At 51.8% G+C, this 19,143-nt stretch overlaps 1 protein-coding gene across 3 annotated transcripts in view; it reads left to right on the top strand.

The window, feature by feature from the left end:
• The window catches only part of PIK3CD (phosphatidylinositol-4,5-bisphosphate 3-kinase catalytic subunit delta), a 56,866-nt gene that overhangs the window by 14,498 nt on the left and 23,225 nt on the right, over positions 1-19,143 (top strand). The window contains exons 1-2 of one of the 3 annotated variants that reach the window (XM_043578481.1): positions 8,166-8,328; positions 10,145-10,264. The gene's annotated coding sequence lies outside the window, so the exon portion shown is untranslated. Of the gene's footprint in view, positions 1-8,165; positions 8,329-10,144; positions 10,265-19,143 lie in introns of those variants that run through there. The other 2 variants (XM_043578484.1, XM_043578482.1) reach the window with 2 other exon arrangements.

Genomic DNA, 19,143 nt, shown 5'->3' on the forward strand with positions numbered 1-19,143 from the left:
AGGTGCACGTCACGGTGGTCTTCACATATTCCCAGAGTTACGCGACTGTCACGAGAATCGATTCTAGAACATTTTCATCACTCCGGAAAGAAGCCTCCTCACTCCCATTAGCAGCCACTCCCATTTCTCCCCGGTCTCCCTGGCCCTCGGCGACCACGAATCTATTTTCTGTGTCTGTGGACTTGCCTGTTCTGGACATTTCATGTAAATGAAATCATACAGGATGTGGTCTTTCGTGGCCGGTTTCTTTCACTCAGCCTGTTGCCTCTTCTTCAGAAACATGTCTGACTCATACAGTTACAGTAGAGGGGTTGTTTGTACTGATCGTTTACTCAGTCGTGAGTGTTGAGGGAGCCTCTGTTGTACTAAGCCTGGAGCAGGTGCTGGGCCACACAGCAAGGAACACAGCCGCCACGGGTGGTATAGGAGTTATCTATTGCTGTGTGACAAATCACCCCAAAACTTAGCAGCGTAAACAACAAACACTAATTATCATCTCACAGTTTCCGTAGGGTCCAGAATCTGGAACCAGCTGGGGCTGAAGGTGTCTGAAGCTGGTCTGTTGGCAGGCCTCAGTGGCTCTCCTGCTGATGGCCAGGTATCTCCATCCCCACCCCCCATATGGGCTTCTTCGAGGGGCAGCTTGAGTGTCCTTACAACATGGCGGCCGGCTTATCTCATAGACAAAGAGGGACAAAGAGCACAAGACTGAGGCCCCACAGTTTCTGTGAACGTAATCTTGAAGGTGACCCGCCTCACTCTGCCATATTCTTTTGGTCCCATAGACCAACGCTGCTGTAATATGGGGGACGGCTGCAAAGACGTGTGAATATCAGGAGGGGCAAATAAGTGGGTGTGGTTTCATACGGAGACTGGCCCTTTTGTGAATGGCTGGCACCCGGCCAGCTTGTTCATGCAGGGCCCACAGGGCTGCCTCTGGATGAGCCTTGGGTCGACTGTGAGTTGTCTGGTCTCCACGCTCCGTTTAGGCCTCTTCCGTCTTTCCCCACTCTGTATTTGTAACCGGGGAATGGAGCATGTAAGTCTATTCATCGCACTTGGCCAGATTTACCCACTTCCCATAGAATCATTCTTACAGATGATCTCTCCAGGTGTTCGTGAATTCTATATGCATATCCATCAAATCGATGAGCCGGGTTTTGGATTTCCTTTCATTCTTGTCGAGAACGGTCCGCAAGACCCATCGCAGTGGGTCCGACACTTCCCGGCAAGGCACTGGGTCATGCCATCGAATAGAAGTCGCTAGAGACAACTTCTTTCCCCAGATGGCCCATGAGACCGTCCGGAGGGGCAGAATCAGGGCTTGTTTAACGGGGCATATATCATGCATTAAAAAACCAGGCCTCATCCCCTAACGAGTAGGATGAGTTGTCGTGAGGAGTTCTAGGTGGTGGTTAAAGGCGGGTCTGATCCATTGTTCTGTCACTTACTGTGTAGCTCTGGGGAAGTCTTGGACCTTAGTTTCTTCATGGAGATGAGGAGAACTCTCTCATGGGGTTGTTTTGAGTATTTAAGGAGATAATCGAAGTTCCAGGTATCTGCTGCTGCCTAAGAAACCACACGAAACTTAGAGGTACAAAGCTGTAACTTTTGTTATGTTCACCTATTGCGTGGGTCAGAAGCTCAGGAAGGGCTCAGAAGGATGGCTTGGCTCAGCTCCAGGATGCCCAGGGTCAGCTGGGAAGACTCTCAGGAGGCTGCCAATAACTCGAACAGCTTGGGAGCTGGAATCCTCTGGAAGTTTCTTCCCTCATGTCTAGTTGTTTGGCTGGAGATGACTCAAAGCTTGGGCTCAGATGGGACTGTTACCCGAGTGCCTACACACGGCTACTCTTTCTGGCTTGGGCTTCCTGGGGGCATGGCGACTTGGGGCAGCCACACTTCCTTCTTAATGCACAGAGCTCCAAGGGCAAGCATTGGAGTTCGGTTCACGACCAAGGCGAATGCTGCGTGGCCTTTTACGACCTAACCTCTCAAGTCACTTAGCATCACTCGTGCTATACTCTCTTGGTTAAAGAAGTCACAAGCTTGCCCAGATTTAAGGGTAGGGGACAGAGAGGCCACCTCTCAACGGGAGGAGTGCTCAAGAATTTGCCTCCTTAAATCTTCCACAATAAATGTAAGGTATTTAACACAATGAGTGCCATGGGGTATGAGCCAGAAAATGTTAGCTGCTGCTGTCCATATTGTTATTAGATTTTTTTTTTTAATGTTTATTTTTGAGAGAGAGAGAGAGAGACAGTACGAGCAGGGAAGGGGTTGAGAGAGAGGGAGACACAGAATCCGAAGCAGGCTCCAGGCTCTGAGCTGTCAACACAGGGCCCGACCTAGGGCTGGAACCCATGAATAGTGAGCTCATGACCTGAGCTGAAGTCAGACACTTAACCGACTGAGCCACCCGGGGGGCCCCTATGATGTGTGTTATTTTTTTGTTTTAAAGGTTGTTTATTTATTTATTGTTTGAGAGAGACAGAGACAGTGCAAGTGGGGGAGGAACAGAGAGAGAGGGAGAGAGAGAGAAGCCCAAGCAGGTTCCGCACAGCCTCTTGAGGGGCTCCAACCCAGGAAGCCCTGAGATCATGACCTGAGCTGAAACCAAGAGTCGGACACTTAACAGACTGAGACACCCAGGCGCCTCTTGTAGTTTTCATGTGTTTGTTTGCTTTAATTTTATTTTAGGAGGAGTGAGAGAGAGCGTGCAGTGGGGAGGGGCAGAGGAAGAGAGAGAATCTTTAGCAGACCCCACGCCCAGCTCAGAGCCGGAGGCGGGGCTCGATCCCCTGACCCGGGGATCGTGACCTGAGCCGAAACCAAGAGTCGGATGCTCAGCCAACTGAGCCACCCGGGCGCCCTCGCGTTGTTGGTAGCTTTGTATCTCAGGTTAGCACACTGGGACCTGACCGCGGTGGATCTAACCCAGTGACCCGGACAAGCCCCCGCCCTCTGTCTTAACTGAGCCATCTTTTTTTTTTTTTTAACATTTATTTATTTTTGAGACAGAGAGAGACAAAGCATGAATGGGGGAGGGGCAGAGAGAGGGAGACACAGAATCGGAAGCAGCCTCCAGGCTCCGAGCCGTCAGCCCAGAGCCCGTCGCGGGGCTCGAACTCCCAGACCGCGAGATAGTGACCTGAGCTGAAGTCGGATGCTTAACCGACTGAGCCGCCCGGGCGCCCTGTTAACTGAGCCATCTTTACGGTGCATCTGTGATCAGGTTTATTTTCATGCTACCAGATTCGTGTTTCTACCTCCTTCAAATGGGGCCCAGCTTAAAAAAATTTCCTAGCCCTTCGTTTGATTTTCATGCCCTCAGTGGCTTCTCAGACACATTTAGAAGCTTCACAAGGAGCGTCTAGAAGATCAGTTTCGTGAGTCCCCAGGGTATGTCTTTCCTGAGCCTTGATGTGTGACTCACACAATGAAAGCCCTGTTGTGCCCTTTATCCCCCTGCCCCTAATTTCGCCCAATACGTAGTCACAGTGGATCTTCTCCACAAACAAGGAATAGCTTTTCTTCCATAAAAGATACAAAGAGGTCTCAGACATGGTGTCCTCCCACGAGGATCGCATTCTGGAACTGCAAAGCTCAGACTCCAGGAAAGGGTGGTGGGGGGCGGCGGATCGCCGGATCTCCCGCTGCGAGGTCCTGGCCAGCGGCCCCCTCCGCATGCTGTCCCACTGCTCCTCGCCTCGGCTGGCCGAGCTGGGCACTGTGTGCCGGCACCCGCTTTCACCGATGAGGAGACCGCTCTGGAGTGGTTGGGAGACTCCCCCAAATCCGGATCTAATGCCAGGGACTCCTGTTCCGACGTCTCGCAGGACAGCCTCTGCAGCCACGAGTGCTTATGGTGTAAGCTTGCGTGAGCCCCGCGAACATGACCCCCCCCCGTTTCTCCCCTCTGCTTCCCGCCCCCTCCACCCAAGGTCACAAACTCAGAAAGTGCCCATTAAGGCAGACTTTTGCTTTAAGCTTGGGGAATTGGCCACAGGAAAAAAGAAAGAAGCTCCAGATGCTAATTAGCTTCGCTTTTTAACTACAGATGAGCCACTTTTTGAATTAACTGGTGGTGAGAGTCTCAGAGATGAATGGAAGTATGTGAAGATGGCCGGGGAACCGGGGCCAGACGCTCCTGTAATTAGGCTCCCTGATCTGTGTGCCTGGAAAGTGAAACATCAGGGGAACAAAAAGCCACGGGGGGATTATGTGAATAACTGTGGAAACTGTCCTCCCTTTCCAGGAGGATTATTTTCCAGAGCCCTTCTGTTTTTCCTAAAAGAATTCAAACAAACACGTAGCTGGGTTTTTTTTTTTTTTTCTTGTTAGTTGCATCGTATTGTTTCTGACTGTAACATTCCTATTCCCGTCTCCACTCAGCATCTTATCTGATCACACCTAAAAATGCTGCAGGGCAGGAAAAATAAATTCCCGTCTACCCTTCTAGATTCTTGACTGAACACCCCCACCCTCACCCCATGATAAAAAGATTAACAGGAGAAAAACAAATGTAATCACTAAAGCGTAGGAGCCCCGCAAAGACAAGAGATTCAAAGAAGCCGCCAGAGCCGGAATCTCTTCTCCTTGGACAAGAAACAATAAGTGTATGAAGGATTGACAAGACAAAGGGGTCTGGGTGGGGGTAGTAAACTAGTGAAGAAGTAACAAGGCTTGTTTATACGGCCTTCTTGGCCCTAAATTCCCAGTCTCTGGTGATCAGGATGCCTTCTGCCCTTCTGGTGCAGGGAGGGGTACCTTTCAAATGTGAGGTGTAGCTTCTGCTTTCCGTGGGACAAAGGAGGTTCACAGTGTCCTTCATTCATTCATGGCTGTTTCTCGAATCCCCTTAATTGAAAATAATCAGGGGGCTCCTGGGTGGCTCAGTCGGTTGGGCAACCGACTCCGGCTCGGGTCATGATCTCACGGTTCGTGGGTTCGAGCCCCGCCTCGGGCTCTGTGCTGACAGCTCAGAGCCTGGAGCCTGCTTCGGATTCTGTGTCTCTTCCTCTCTCTGCCCCTCCCCTGCTCTCTCTCTCTCTCTCTCTCTCAAAAATAAATAAGCATTAAAAAAAATGTTTGATTCAAAATAATCAGTATGCCAAAGTGGCATATTTGGGGACGACATAGGCTAAACCCCTACAATGCTGAGTGCCAAATTTGAGTAGGAAGAGCCCCCCGGAATCCCAGGGAGGTTGGTGGGTGGGATATCGGTGGGCAGCTGGGGGAAGGGGACCTGGTTACCTGGCAGCTGCCGGAGTGAAGAGTGGCTCAGGGAGCAAATAATCTTCCCTCTTACGGAGCGTGTTGAGCCAAGCAAGGGTTCTCACGGGTGGGAACAGAAGTTCATCTGGTTTCCTGCCTTGGGAACTTACAAAGAGGATCTCATCCTTTTCGCCTTAGCAAGCAGAAGGGCCAGCATCTAATCTCTCTGTTTACTCTGATTTCCTAAGAGTGGAGTGGTGAAACCAATTTATTCGCTAAACTAATTTCTTTATACCCTTGTCTGGATTCCAGAAAGGACCTAACAACATACCTGAGCCCTGAACGAGGAATCAGGACACTGTGGTTTTTCTTTCCTCTCTGCCACTGACTGTGTGACGTTGAGCAAGTCACTGCCTCTCTCTGCATGTTTCCCGTCCCGTCCACGAGAGCAAACACTGAGCAATTACTGCATGCACCGGGCACTGTGCTAGAGGCTTGTCTTGTATCTGTATTAATTCACTTCATTCTCTCCCAAACAAATCATTATGTTATGTATCTTTCTGGATTTGTTGGTGCGGTGCCGGTCCATCGTTGTAATATGGGCAGGATGAGTTTTTGGGGATGAGTTTTTGTCGCTTTTGCTGTTTCAAAGAATGCTGGATTTTCCTCTGGCTCCTTAGGAACCAGTACCTGATGCCCCCAATTTGAAACCCAAGCTATGCCATTGGGTTCCATTGCTGATAGGACCTTGTCTTTGCATGCTGGAAAGAAAGGGAAGTCTGCAGGACTGGGCCCCTAGGGAGAAGGGCACCACCCTGAAGATGGGGGAGAGGAACTACGGAAGCCTGTCTGCCCTTGGAAAATCTCCAGGCCTTGGCCCCCTCGGGTCATTATCTTTTCCTGGTTGGGGGTTGTTGGGGATACTACCTACTCCCAGCCAGGATGGCTGTCAGAGAACTCAGAGCAGTCAGCCCATCCAAGGTCGGTCTGTGACTTCTGGCGGCTTCTCATTCTGGTACTCCAACCCTCCCCGCCCCATCCCACCGCACCCCACCGCTCGCCGCTCCCCCCTCCCCCAGGAGTCAAGGGCGGCCCTGCAGGAGGCCTGCCCTCCTCCACCCAGACCTCCTTCAGACTGCCTCCTGCTGCTCAGCCCCCCTTCCCAGGCTGGAGGTGGGAGGAGGGAAGGGCAAAGTGGAAGCAACCAGCGGGCACAGCCCTGGGGTGGACCCGGTGGCCGGCTGGGTGGTCCCCATCCAGTGGCCCAGGCTCCGCCTTCGCCAGAGGTGATCTGCCAAGGGCACCACCAGCGCATGGGTGGCTGGGGGAGGTTCGGTGTGTGGACACGATGGGTGTGAGTGTGTCTGGTCACCGTGTCCACAGCGTGTGTCAGCTTACATTATTGAGTGTGTGGGCTTGTGTCTTTGTGAAAGTGCATCTGTGTGTGTCTTTGATCTCTGTGTCTGAGTGCGTGTGAGGGGGAATGTGACTTACTGTGTGTCAGTTTACATAATTGTGTCTGAGTGTGTAAGTGAATGATGTGTATGGGAGTGTTTGTGAGTGCAAGTCTGTGACATTCGGGGCTGGGTTGCCTCCTCTGGCCCTGAGATGCTGGGGACAGGGACACCAACGTCATCGAGGGTTCCGCGCCCCCCCCCCCCCCCCCCCCCCCCCCCCGCCCCCCCCCCCCCCCCCCCCCCCCCCCCCCCCCCCCCCCCCCCCCCCCCCCCCCCCCCCCCCCCCCGCAACTCGGCCGCCTGGCCCTCTCATCCCGGGTTTCTTCAACATTCCCGGAGCTCAGGGCCCTTTTTCTCCTTTCTGTCCTAGCGTGCACTCGGCGATCTGGGGCCCGAGGGAGGCTCAAGGGGCTCGGCTGAAACACTGGATGCAGTGGGAGACGACCACCAAAGAGTGGGCCTCAAGCCCCTTTCCTCCACCCCATGCCCTCCGCGTCCGCTGGGACACCCCTGGGTGATTCTGAGCCTCACACGCCCCTCCTAATGTTGAGCTCCGCGGTGGCAAAGCTTGAAGTCTCGTGTGGCCCCAAAAGCACATTCTGAGGGACGTGGAACATTGCAGGGCAAGAAGCGTAGCAGCCCGGTACCCAACCAAGCTGGTTCCGAAGCTCGCTCTGCCGCTGCGTGGGGACGTGTGTGCCCGTGAGGGCCTCCTTGCCCTCGGAGCTTCGTTTTTCTCCTTCACACCCCGAGGGGAAACAGCACCCCCCTCGCAGGGCGATGCGCGGATAAATCGGAGCGAAGTGCAGGGGGCGGTTACCGCGTTCCTGCACGAACGCCCTGCCAGCGCGCACAGTTCATTGTAGTGAATGGATGTCCTAGGGAAGGTCCCTGGCAAACCCATGTAGCTCCCGAATCCGACACGTCAGGGGAACCCCGATGGAAAGGAAGGCCCAGCGGCCGGGGAACAGCCTGCACCCTGGATGGGAGCCCAGAGCCCGGGATGGCGGGTGAGGCGGGTGACCCCGGCTCCCGATCTGTGACGGAGGTGCGGTGCCCCGCCCGTTCTGGTGACTCCAGGGGAACCGCGGAGCGGAAAGCGGTCCGGCGGACCACCAGCCCTCTCTCCCTTTGCAAATGGCACTTTCTATCCTCTGGCTACCAGGCAGGAGCGGGGCCGGGGCCAGCGAGCGCACGCCGCCCGGGGTCCCGCGGCGGCTGCGGGGGTGGGGGTGGGGGGCTCCCGGCTCCAGGTGCACGCGCTACCCGCCCGGCCGGAGCAGCGGGGGGTCCGGGGAGGATTTGCAGCGGCGTCCGCTCCGCTCCCCGCGGCCGCTGGCTCTCCGACACTCCGCCTGGCTGGGGCTGCCAGAATTTGCCGACGGTGCCCGCGGCGCGGCGGCCCCTGGCCCCGCCCCCGGCCGGCGCCCCGCCCCCGGCCCCGCCCCCGCCGGCCCGCTGTCCGGGCCCCGCCCCGGGCCGCGCCCCTCCGCCGCTGCCCCGCTAGCCCGCTCCGCGCCGCGGGCCTGCCCTCAGGCCCCCGCGGGCTCGGCGCCGCCGCCGGGAGGCTCGAGTAGCGCCGGGACCCGCCCGCCGCGTCCCCTGGGCAACCGTCTCCCGGGAGCTCGGGCCCCGCCCCCGGCACCCACACCCGGTACGGAGCCCACCTGTGCGGGCGTCTGCGGGGTCCCAGTGCCCCCCTGCACACCCAGCCCCGCCCAGCGCCGGGCTTTGTCCGCCTGGGGCGATCGGGGTCCAGGGGCGTGGGGGCTGGGGGAGGCGCGCGCGTCCCGGGGCGGACCGGACCCCGCTGGGGAGGCCGAGGCAGGGGGCCGCGCTCGCGTTGTGATTCTCTGGTGCGGGCTGGTTCACGCTCTCCTGCTCTCCCGATCTCCACGCATCCCTTTTGTGCCTCCGGGGCGGGGGCGGGGATGCGCGGTATCCCGCTGCCGTCCTTGATGGGTTGAGCGGGGGCCCTGAGCCGGGCTCCGGACGCGGACGCGCCTGTTCTGGGCGAGCTGTTTACTTGTCAGGGGCCCAGCAGTTGCCGTGCGCATCTTCCCCTCCCCCTGTCCCCGATTCGGGACGGAGCATCCTGCGCCGTGTCGGTTCCTGGCGTTGCCTCGCAAGCTTTGCCCTTGAACCCAGAGGGCTGGAGGGCGGCGGACCCAGATCCCGAGGTCCTGGGCAGCGTTGAGGGCCAGAGCAGAAGACGCACCTTCCTCCGGGAAGAGCCTCCTCCTTGGCCGCCCTCTTGTGAATTCTGCCCCAGCTCCCTGTTTCCTGACCTGAATTCCTGAGGACTAATTCCTTCTTGCCTCCCCTAACTCTTCCTTCTCGCGGCTCCGTCATGCTTTCTGCTTTGTCTTAGCTCGTTTTGAAAGTGCTTTCTCTATAATCATGTTTCATTTCCCTGTGACGGAGCTGCTGAGTTTTTGTCCTCCTGTTAACTCCATTGGTCAGCAATGGAAGTTATTTCTTCCTTGGCTCTTGGCGCTGACTTCTCATTTCTCTTGGGAAGCCCTTGCCACCTTCCCCTGGATGCTGGGCGAAGAGACCATTCAAGTCCGCGTTCCAAGCAGGGTCCACGGGGTATCCTTCCAGGAATTGGGCTCTCAGCAGTGAGAATGCCAGCTTGGTCCTGGGAAATACATTCTTGGAACAGACACCTTTTCCAGCGGCTTCCCAGCACTGGGCTTTTTGCCTGTGGAGAAGCAAGTGGTTTCAGTTTCCTGCTCCCTAAGAGTCGTCCCTAGCCGTGCCCGGTGGGCTGCAGGCAGGAGTCGCCCCGCCGTGGAGGTGGCTGTGCCCTGGGTTGGAGGAAGGGGCGTGTCCGACTCTTAAAATCCAGCCGGCTCGCTTCCGGAGCTCAGGTGTCTTCCAGTCTTTGGGGTTAGATTATTCCCAGGAGTGGCCCACGGAGGGAGGAGGGGGGAAGAAATACCACAGATGCGGTGACTGGGCCGCCGTCTTCCCTACACGCTCACTCTCTTCATCTCCAGGAAGCAGGGATGAGTCTTCCTGTATGATGCAATGTAGGACTTTATTGGGACCTCAAGTTCAGGAGTCTGCTTTTTGCAGCCATTGAGTGGAACTTGAACCCAAGCTCGGCTCAGATCACTTATTTTGCTTTCAAAACCAAACAAAAGCAACAAATAACTCGAAAAACCGATCTGAGTCATCTGTGTGTGTGTATATATATATTCCTGCCTCAGGCACTGGAGGTGCTCCTGTGGTTTGCTTCAGCAGCACCCAAAGGAAGGAGCTGGGGGAGGGGGGCGTCGGCACAGGTGGTTCTCAAGGCTCATCGAGCAGGATGTGATTGGTTTGCAAAACGGAAGCCTAGGTGAGACAGCTGAAGTCCTGTAAGGGAATGCAGAGGCTTGTGAGACTTCCTCTTTCAAAAATTTCATTCATTCATTCTTTCTCTCTCTCTCTCTCCTTTTTCTCCCCCCCACCCCCACCCCCAGACAGATAAAGGAGCTGAGAGTCAGGTGGGGGCGGAATGGTGCTCAATGATTCCAAAGCATCTTTGATCTGCCAGACCGAGGGGCCTTTGCTGCTGGCCATTCTTGGACCATTCCAGAGAGGTAGGTTGGGTGATGAAGCCAAGTGTGTGGGCAAAAAGGAGATGCGATTTTGCAGAGAGCTTAGGAAGGTGAACAGAATCCTCCCTCCCTGACTATCCAGTCAAAAGGAGAACCTCTCGGTAGGACTAGAACGCCGAAAGGAACACAACACCCCAGATGTGTGCTAGGAACCAACACGAGGAGTCGGACTAGACCTCGGCCAGCTCCCCAAGGGAGGGATGTTGCTGCCTGCATAAGGAAGCGGGGGAGGGGGGCGGCTGTGCTCCGAGCCCATTATTAAGCTGCAGCATTTGGGATTTGACTTGCTTCAGTCGTGGTAGAGTTGGGCTGGCCTGTCCGGGGAGAGAAAAATGAAAACACTCTTCCAAAGGAAGCGTGTGGAATTGTGAGAACTCAGCATTGCCTCTCAAGGCGTCTTTAAGGTAGGGGCACTTCTAGAAGTTGCTCCAGAGAGTTGACAGTCACTCTGTCAGTAAGACAGTAGTCCTTGGAGCCTCTCGGGTGTTTGCTGGGATATGAATGTAATCCCTTCATCGTGCAAATGAAGATACTGAGGCCAGAGATGGACACTGGCTGAGTATTAGCTGAACACACACCCCCTGCTTTGGGACCTGGGGCTAGCTGGGTATGGTCAGCTCCCCGATCGGTAGTCACAGTCCCTTCTGCAAGCCCTGGGAGTGCATATGTACTCCCCGTCTGCAGAGCACATTCCTCCTTACCTGGTGCTTGAACAACTACTGTCGTTTCTGATGGGAAGGTGCACAGGGTTACAGCATATGGTGTCATCCTTGGAAGATTCCCCCCGGCCCCACGCCAACCTCATGTTCTCTCTATCTTCATCAGTACTCTCCAGGCTTCTTTGTTTAGTGTGGAGATCTTTAAAAAGATCAGAATACTGGGTCAGCTGGGAGGCTCAGTCGGCGAAGCGTCGGACCTCGGCTCAGGTCATGGTCTCGCAGTTCGTGGGTTCGAGCCCCGCGTCAGGCTCTGGGCTGACGGCTCGGTGTCTCCCCGTCTCTCAGCCCATCCCCCGTTGGCACGCTTTCTCTCCTTCTCAAAAATAAATAAACCTTAAGAAAAATCAAAATATAAGCAGAATTTTGACCTATAAAGTAGATAAAAACAGAGCGCCCTGTGGTACAAGTAGAGACTGGCCTAGGATGTCCACTCAGCCCCCTATCCCCCGCCACCCTCTGAAGGTCTTGGGGTTGCCTCTGTGGAACTCGCTGGAACGTGGTCAAAAACCACGGACTGTGTAAACCTCCATTGGGGGATTCTCTTCTACACACCTGTTTACACCCCTGTTTTCAATAGCTTGATTCTTGTTTCAGAAGATGCCTTTTAATAATTGTTAACGCTCACGCTTTTTTATTAATTTTTTTAAATTTTTATTTATTTTTTTTAAAATTTTTTTTCAACATTTATTTATTTTTGGGACAGAGAGAGACAGAGCATGAACGGGGGAGGGGCAGAGAGAGAGGGAGACACAGAATCGGAAACAAGCTCCAGGCTCCGAGCCATCAGCCCAGAGCCCGACGCGGGGCTCGAACTCACGGACCGCGAGATCGTGACCTGACTGAAGTCGGACGCTTAACCGACTGCGCCACCCGGGCGCCCCGCTTTTTTATTAATTGAAAAATACCTGTTATCTGTTGAAAGTTGGCAAAAAAAAAAAAATATTAGCATAACTCTTTTATAACCCTGCCCTCCCCATCCCCCGGAGAACCATTGTCTCCTGGATGGAGTATCCTCCCGCAACCCCCCCAGAAAGCCTTCTCTGTGCCTCTCTTTGGACACTTGATTTTTATGTATTGTTAAATATTACTGTGAACTTCCACGAAAACGTAACTGACTGCGTGCATATGTTTGTCCTGGCTCTGTTTCGAAAGCCCACTAAAATGAGATTAAAGGAATAAAAAAGGAATAAATCCTTAAGGACACAGAGCAGGAGATGGGATTGAGGAGGAGGATGTGAGTAAACACTTTCAGAGGCAGAAAGCAGGCCAGTGAAAGAGATGGAAGGCTTGGAATGTTGAATGTCCTGGGCTGGCGGGGGGAGGAAGGCCCGTGGGTCCAAGGACCCACCAAAGGCCCAAGAGTGGGGCTACAGTGCTCCCGATGATGGGGTGCAGGGTGGGCTGGAAGAAGGAAGATTGACTGAAGGTGTCACAGCATCAGACCCCTCCCTCAGCCCACATGGCCAGGTGGCTCCCTCCTCTGGCCCAGCAGGAGACACTCATTCTCCCCCAGGTCTGCTTAACTAGGGCAGCTCAGGCCTCGGCTGTGTGGAGAGCAGTTGGGGGTGGGGGTGGGGGGACAGGAGGAAGCACTGTCCTGAGAACAGGAAGATTCGGTGCAAGTCTGTGTACTGAACAGTGAGACCCTCTCCTGGCGGGCTCCCAGAACATGTCAGCCTAGTTTCTACTCTTCGCCAGTCAGGGCCTTGGAGAACTTCTCTCTGAGGAAACTGACCTCACAAGACAAAAGGACCCTCAAATACTGACTCCGTGGGAGAGCTAGCTTGCTATTTTGTCATTTCACAGCAACGCCTGCCAAGCGACTGGCCTTACCCGTGCACAAATAGCTTTTGGTGCCTCTCTCTTAAATTTGAATGGGCAGCTCGGGATTATCCCACATAGAATAAAGCCTCTAGCATGAAAGACAGAGACCGAAACAAACAGAAAAAAGGGAGTCAGAAGTCATTAAACATGGCTGTTTAAAAACAGGAATGCTCCGGGGCGCCTGGGTGGCTCTGTCGGTTGAGCATCTGACTTCAGCTCGGGTCATGATCTCACAGTCCGTGAGTCCGAGCCCCACGTCGGGCTCCGTGCTGACAGCTCAGAGCCTGGAGCCTGCTGCAGATTCTGTGTCTCCCTCCCTCTCTCTGCCCCTCCCCTGCTCTCTCTCTGTTTCTCTCTCTCAAAAATAAGTAAACATTCAAATAAAATGGTAAAAAACTATGAGAGTAGAAGCAAAATTTTCAATAGAATAGAGTTGGAGATTGAAAGATAGAGTTCTAGAAAGTAGAACAAAAAGACTTGAGAGATGGGAAACAGGAAAGAAAATGAAAGAAAACTGGAGAATCCATTCAGAATGCCCAATCTCCAACTCATAGGAGGTCAAGACAATGAAGGGAGAAAAATGAAGAAGAGGAAGTTACCAAACTACAGGAAAAAAATTCTAGAACTGAAGGAGCTTCTACATTACGAGTCTCTGAGTAGATGTCAACAATGAATAATAAAAGACATACAAATAGAAGCAAAGTATGTACTACTGGACATCATCATGAACTTTCGAAACTCCAGAGACAGAAATTACCAGAAGCCAACAAAAAGAGGCCACAGATAACAGAATGACACTGGACCTTGCAAAATCAACACCAGAAGCTACAAGACCATGGGGCAACTCTTTTCAAATTTCTAGGGAAGTTAATTCCCTAGCAAGAATTATGTAATTGTCATTCAAGCAAAATAATGGAATAAGGGCATTTTTTAAGATGAGAATTTTCCATAAAAAAGCTCTCTGCGTGCGCACGCACTTTTGTATCCCTATGCAAGGAGACTACTGGAGATTATGCTCTACGAAAATAGAGTAAACTGAAAAAGAGGAACAATGTGTGATTATCTCTTGTTCTCATTTGGCTCAGCTTCCAAATGGCTTTCTATGTTTCAGCTTTGAGTTTTGTGAGTACAGAGAAAAATACCTAACACCTATCACACCATGGGAACTGAAAAGGACTCATTTCCAAGCTTTCCCTGTAGCCAGCACCTGCGACCTAGACTTCACTGATAACCTGCACCTATGCGGTATTTTGAGAGAGGAGAGGGATGAATCATGAGCTGTATCCGTGGTTATGCTGGTGGCAGCAATGATGGGCTGCGAGGTCAAATTCTTGGCACAGAAGTGGCAGAGGTCCAAACTGGCATTCGGTACTCGGTAAATAGGCAATAGAGGCAGTTTTGCCAAGAGACATGCATCATGGAATCCAGTGTACTAAGTTTTCTTTCTTTTTTTTTTTGCTTGACCTTTTGGTTTTCCTGGAGTTGGTAAGCACTTCATGTTTTTATTTACTATGTTTACTGTATTCACCAGTTGTTCCTCAAACTCTCCAACAGAACTATGACAATTCCTCGTAATGAAGCAAATAAGTCAGGTAATCTGTCAGCTCCTTTCCTGCTTAATCAGTGGGAGTTAGCCTCTTTCCTTGCAACCAAGAGCTTTGACTGGTGGAGAGAATGGTGAAGAGAGTTCCCTAATAATGGTGAAGCAAAGTTCCAATGCTACCGCCGTGCAGCTCATCTAGAGAGCAGGCAGGCCAGTTTGGAGCAGGATGGGCTGAGGACCGTAGGGGGACTGTCTCCAAGAAGAAAAAAAATGAAGATGATGGATTATCTGACATATTTACCACATTATGGAGTTTTATAGTTCTGTTGGAAAGTTTAGGGAAGAATTACGAATTTGGGTTTTTATAATGTTTATTTATTTTGAGAGAGAGTGTGTGCATGTGTGACTGGGGGAGGGGCAAAGAGAGAGAGAGAGAGAGAGAGAGAATCCCAAGCAGGCTGTGCACTGTCAGCACAGAGCCTGACTCAGGGCTCAATGTCATGAATGACAAGTTCATGACCTGACCCCAAACCAAGAGTTGGACACTTAACTGACTGAGCCACCCAGGCGCCCCTAGTTTTGTTTCGTTTTAAGAGAGAGAGAGAGAAACCTGTGGAGTGAGGCAGAGGGGGGTGGGGAGAGAGACAGAGAAAGAGAGAGAATCCTAAGCAGGCTCCAAGCTCAGCGTGGAGCCCGATGACGTGAGGCTGGATCCCATGACCCTGGGATCGTGACCGGAGCCAAAATCGGGAGTCAGACGTTCAACCGACTGAGCCACCCTGTGGTTTAGTTTTGAACAGTGTTTATGTGGTCATAATAATGTAAGCACTGACGTTGATTAACGAAAAATTATCACACAGCTATGTCCAGAACATGGAGGAGAGGACACGTGCGTGTGTGCAGGAAAGCACAAACTCATCTTCTAAGGAAGAAGTTAGAAGTTGAAAAGCCCATCGCTTCTCAGCCTTTTGGCTAAGATCAAGTGTAAAAGTTGAAAACCCATATAAATCTATTAATTAGAAACACAGAGATAAATACTCAAAGAAGCAACCACAATCAGGGGTGATAGGTTTGGATGCTCAGGGCTGGGGGCTACTCCTTTTTTGCTGCAAACATTTTAGTTTTTGTTTTGTTTTTTTATTTTTTTAATGTTTATTTATTTTAGAGAGAGAAAGAGAGACAGAGCATGAGCGAGGGAAGGGCAGAGAGAGAGAGAGAGAGAGAAACGGAACCTGAAGCAGGCTCCAGGCTCTGAGCTGTCAGCACAGAGCGCGAAGCGGGGCTCGAACCCACAAACCGCAAGATCATGACCTGAGCCAAAGTCAGACGCTTAATCGACCGAGCCACCCAGGCGCCCCACAAACGTTTTAGTTTTAATTAATTTTTAAAATCATGCTTGTATAACTTTCATAGATAACGAGCTTCTGGAATAATTATTATGATGTTCAAACCCACTCATATTATAGCTGTTTTCATTTTCGGCATGCTTTCTGAAATGTTTTGTCCACAAATAGGTGTTGCCATGGTAAATGGATGCTCATTTTTTGTTTCAGTGAACGTGGGGGATATTTGCAGTGCTGTGTAGCATACACAGGTGTCATCTTAGTGACTATATTTTCTCCTAGTAAGTTAATTATGATAGTTTCCCTATTAGTTTTGGTTTTCCACTTTCACAAACAGTCCCACAAATGAATGTCTTTGTATATATCGCCTTGTTTGGCTCTTGACTTACTTCCTTAGGACGGTTCCCGAATTTCCCAAATTGCCAGATTTGAGACCGTGGATCTTTCATTTGATTTTGGCGTGTAGTGGCAGGGGATTCCACTTGGGTGCAGGCCCGTGGCCTTGATGGGTGGGCCGTGAGCTGAACGTGATAAGAGATGGTTGGGATAGAATTTTTTTTGTAGGATAGTTGGTTCATTTTTCTGATGACAGCAGAAGGAGTCAGGAGTCTGTCTCTTGCTTGTTTGTAAAATTTTTAAGTTAATTTATTTATTTTGTGTGCGAGAGAGAGCAAGAGCTGGGGAAGGACAGAGAGAGAGGGAGAGAGAGAATCCCAAGCAGGCTCCGAGCTGTCAGTGCAGAGCCCTATACAGAGCTCGAACTCACGAGCCATGAGATCACGACCTGAGCTGAAATCAAGAGTCGGACACTTAACCGACTGAGCCACCCAAACACCCCTCTCTATTTTTTTTTAATTTTATTTTTTAAAATTTACATCCAAGTTAGTTAGCATATAGTGCAACAGTGATTTCAGGAGTAGATTCCTTAGTGCCCCTGACCCATTTAGCCCATCCCCCCTCCCACACCCCTTCCCCTAACCCTCAGTTTGTTCTCCACATTTATGAGTCTCTTCTGTTTTGTCCCCTCCCTGTTTTTATATTATTTTTGTTCACCTTCCCTTATGTTCATCTGTTTTGTCTCTTAAAGTCCTCATATGAGTGAAGTCATATGATATTTGTCTTTCTCTGACTGACTCATTTCACTTAGCATAATACCTTCCAGTTCCATCCACGTAGTTGCAAATGGCAGGATTTCCTTCTTTTTGATTGCCGAGTAATACTCTGTTGTGTATCTATACCAGGTCTTCTTTATCCATCATCCATCGATGGACATTTGGGCTCTTTCCATCCTTTGGCTATTGTTGATAGTGCTGCTATAAACATGGGGGTGCATGTGTCCCTTGGAAACAGCACCCCCGTATCCCTTGGATAAATGCCTAGTAGTGCAATTGCTGGGTCATAGGGTAGTTCTAGTTTTAGTTTTTTGAGGAACCTCCATACTGTTTTCCAGAGTGGCTGCACCAGCTTGCATTCCCATCACCCCTCTCTTTTTTTAATAGAACAGAATTTCCAGAGGACTTTGCCTCTTATTCTTCAATGTCGGTTTGGTTTTCCTCCATTGGGGATTTTTTTTTTCAGTTTTAAATATCCAAATTAAAAGTAACCGTTCTAATTTTTTAAAGTTTATTTATTTTGGTAGAAAGAGAGCATATGCGGGAGGGGCAGAGAGAGAGGATGCCAAGCAGGCTCCGCACTGTCAGCACACAGCCCAACGTGGGGCTTGGACTCATGAACTGCGAGATCATGAGCCAAAGTCAAGAGTTGGATGCTCAACCAACTGAGCCACTCAGGTGCCCCAAAAGTTACTGTTCTATTAAATCATATGGCTTCAAGGGAGACACATTTAAAATGGGAGAGAGTAAAAAGAAGAAGAAGAAAACAAAGAAGGAACTGAGGGAGGCAGAAGCGGATAGACAAGGAGGCAAGTTCCTGTCCTCGGCTTATCTGCCAAGCAGACGTGGGGAAGCCTTTTGCACAATTTCACGTAACTTATCACATGCATCTCGGCGTTCACCCCTCCCATCCCGTTTTCTTCTGTGACAGGGGCTCACGGTATCAGACAACCCTCCAGACAAGCCCTTCCTTCCTAGTCTTGGGCATGGTTCTGGGGATGTCTGACTTGGCTGGTCTCTGGCTTCTGGAGACTTCCCTCCCATCCCTTTTTTGGATACATGTTCCTCCTCCAACTGACCACCACGGGACAGTGGCTTCGCAATAGAGGGCAGAGGACAGCAGAGGCACCGCCCGCGTGGCAAAGGCCTCCCGTTTGCTGTGGCTGACGTCCCTTTCCTGGGGTGCGGAGACCCTTTCTGCCCTCAAGACTGTGGTGGCCTCTGGGGGTGGAGGATGCCTGCTGGTCTGGGGCCTCCCAGGGAGACACATTGAAGTGGTTTTCCCGAAAGATTCTGTATTTTGGGAGATCTGCACATCTGTCCTAAAACTGCACCTGTTGGGGGATGCCGGGCCACTCAGCTTTCCTTCTGGTCTATAGCTTCCGTTCTTTCTCAAGAAGATTCTTAAGGACAGGAAATTTCAAGGCTGGGTTTCTGGGATGCCTGTTCCTCGGTTGTTAAGGGCAGAGGATCGGGGTGTTTTGTGGCAGGTAGGGCCCAGGCTTCGCGAGTCTAGCCCCACCAGCTCTTGCCTGGGGCCCTGGCCTAATTGCTTTCCCACATCCATTCTTGGCTCCCTCCCTTCCATTTTCCTCACGGCAGCCAAAGCAATTTTTGTAAAGCATAACATCAGGCCATATCAACCTCCTGCCTGAAACCCGCTGGTGGCTTCCCGCTGTGGTGATAAGAAAACCTGACTCCTCACGGTGGCCACAAGGCGCTGCAGGCCTCCCTGCCTCTCCAGTCATCTCCCCTCCTGGTCCTGGCCTCCAGTTGCCTGGCCTCCTGCCTCAGGGCCTTTGCACTTCCTGTTCCAGCTGCCTCAACCCTACATCCTGGATCTCTGCCTGATCTTTCTCATCATGTGGGCCTCAATTCTGACATGATCTCATTCGAGCACCCTTCCCTGACCCGCCACCCAGAGGAGACCCCCCCCCCCACAAGCCCCTTTTATTACGTTCCACCTCTTCTCTGAAATCATCTTGTTATTCATTTTTCTTTTTATTTCCTGATTCATTTTTGCTTTCTCCTGTTAAACTAAAAACTCTGTAAGATCAGGGACGGTGCCTGTCCCGTTCATTCCCTGATGGGCACAATCCCTGATGCTCAAAGACATATTTGCTGAATGAATGAATGAACAGGACCCGCAGCCTGCACGCCCCTGGGCCAAAAAGGTCCCCCCACGTTCTTCTTCCCGAGGGTCCCCAGGAAGATGTGGTTATTGAATCATCTCTGGGCTTTCCCTGGCGGGTGGATACTAGAAAGCTCTTTTTTTTTAAATTTTTTTTTTCAACGTTTTTATTTATTTTTGGGACAGAGA

The sequence above is a fragment of the Prionailurus bengalensis genome, chromosome C1 (genome assembly GCF_016509475.1).
Source record: "Prionailurus bengalensis isolate Pbe53 chromosome C1, Fcat_Pben_1.1_paternal_pri, whole genome shotgun sequence".
NCBI lineage: Eukaryota > Metazoa > Chordata > Mammalia > Carnivora > Felidae > Prionailurus > Prionailurus bengalensis.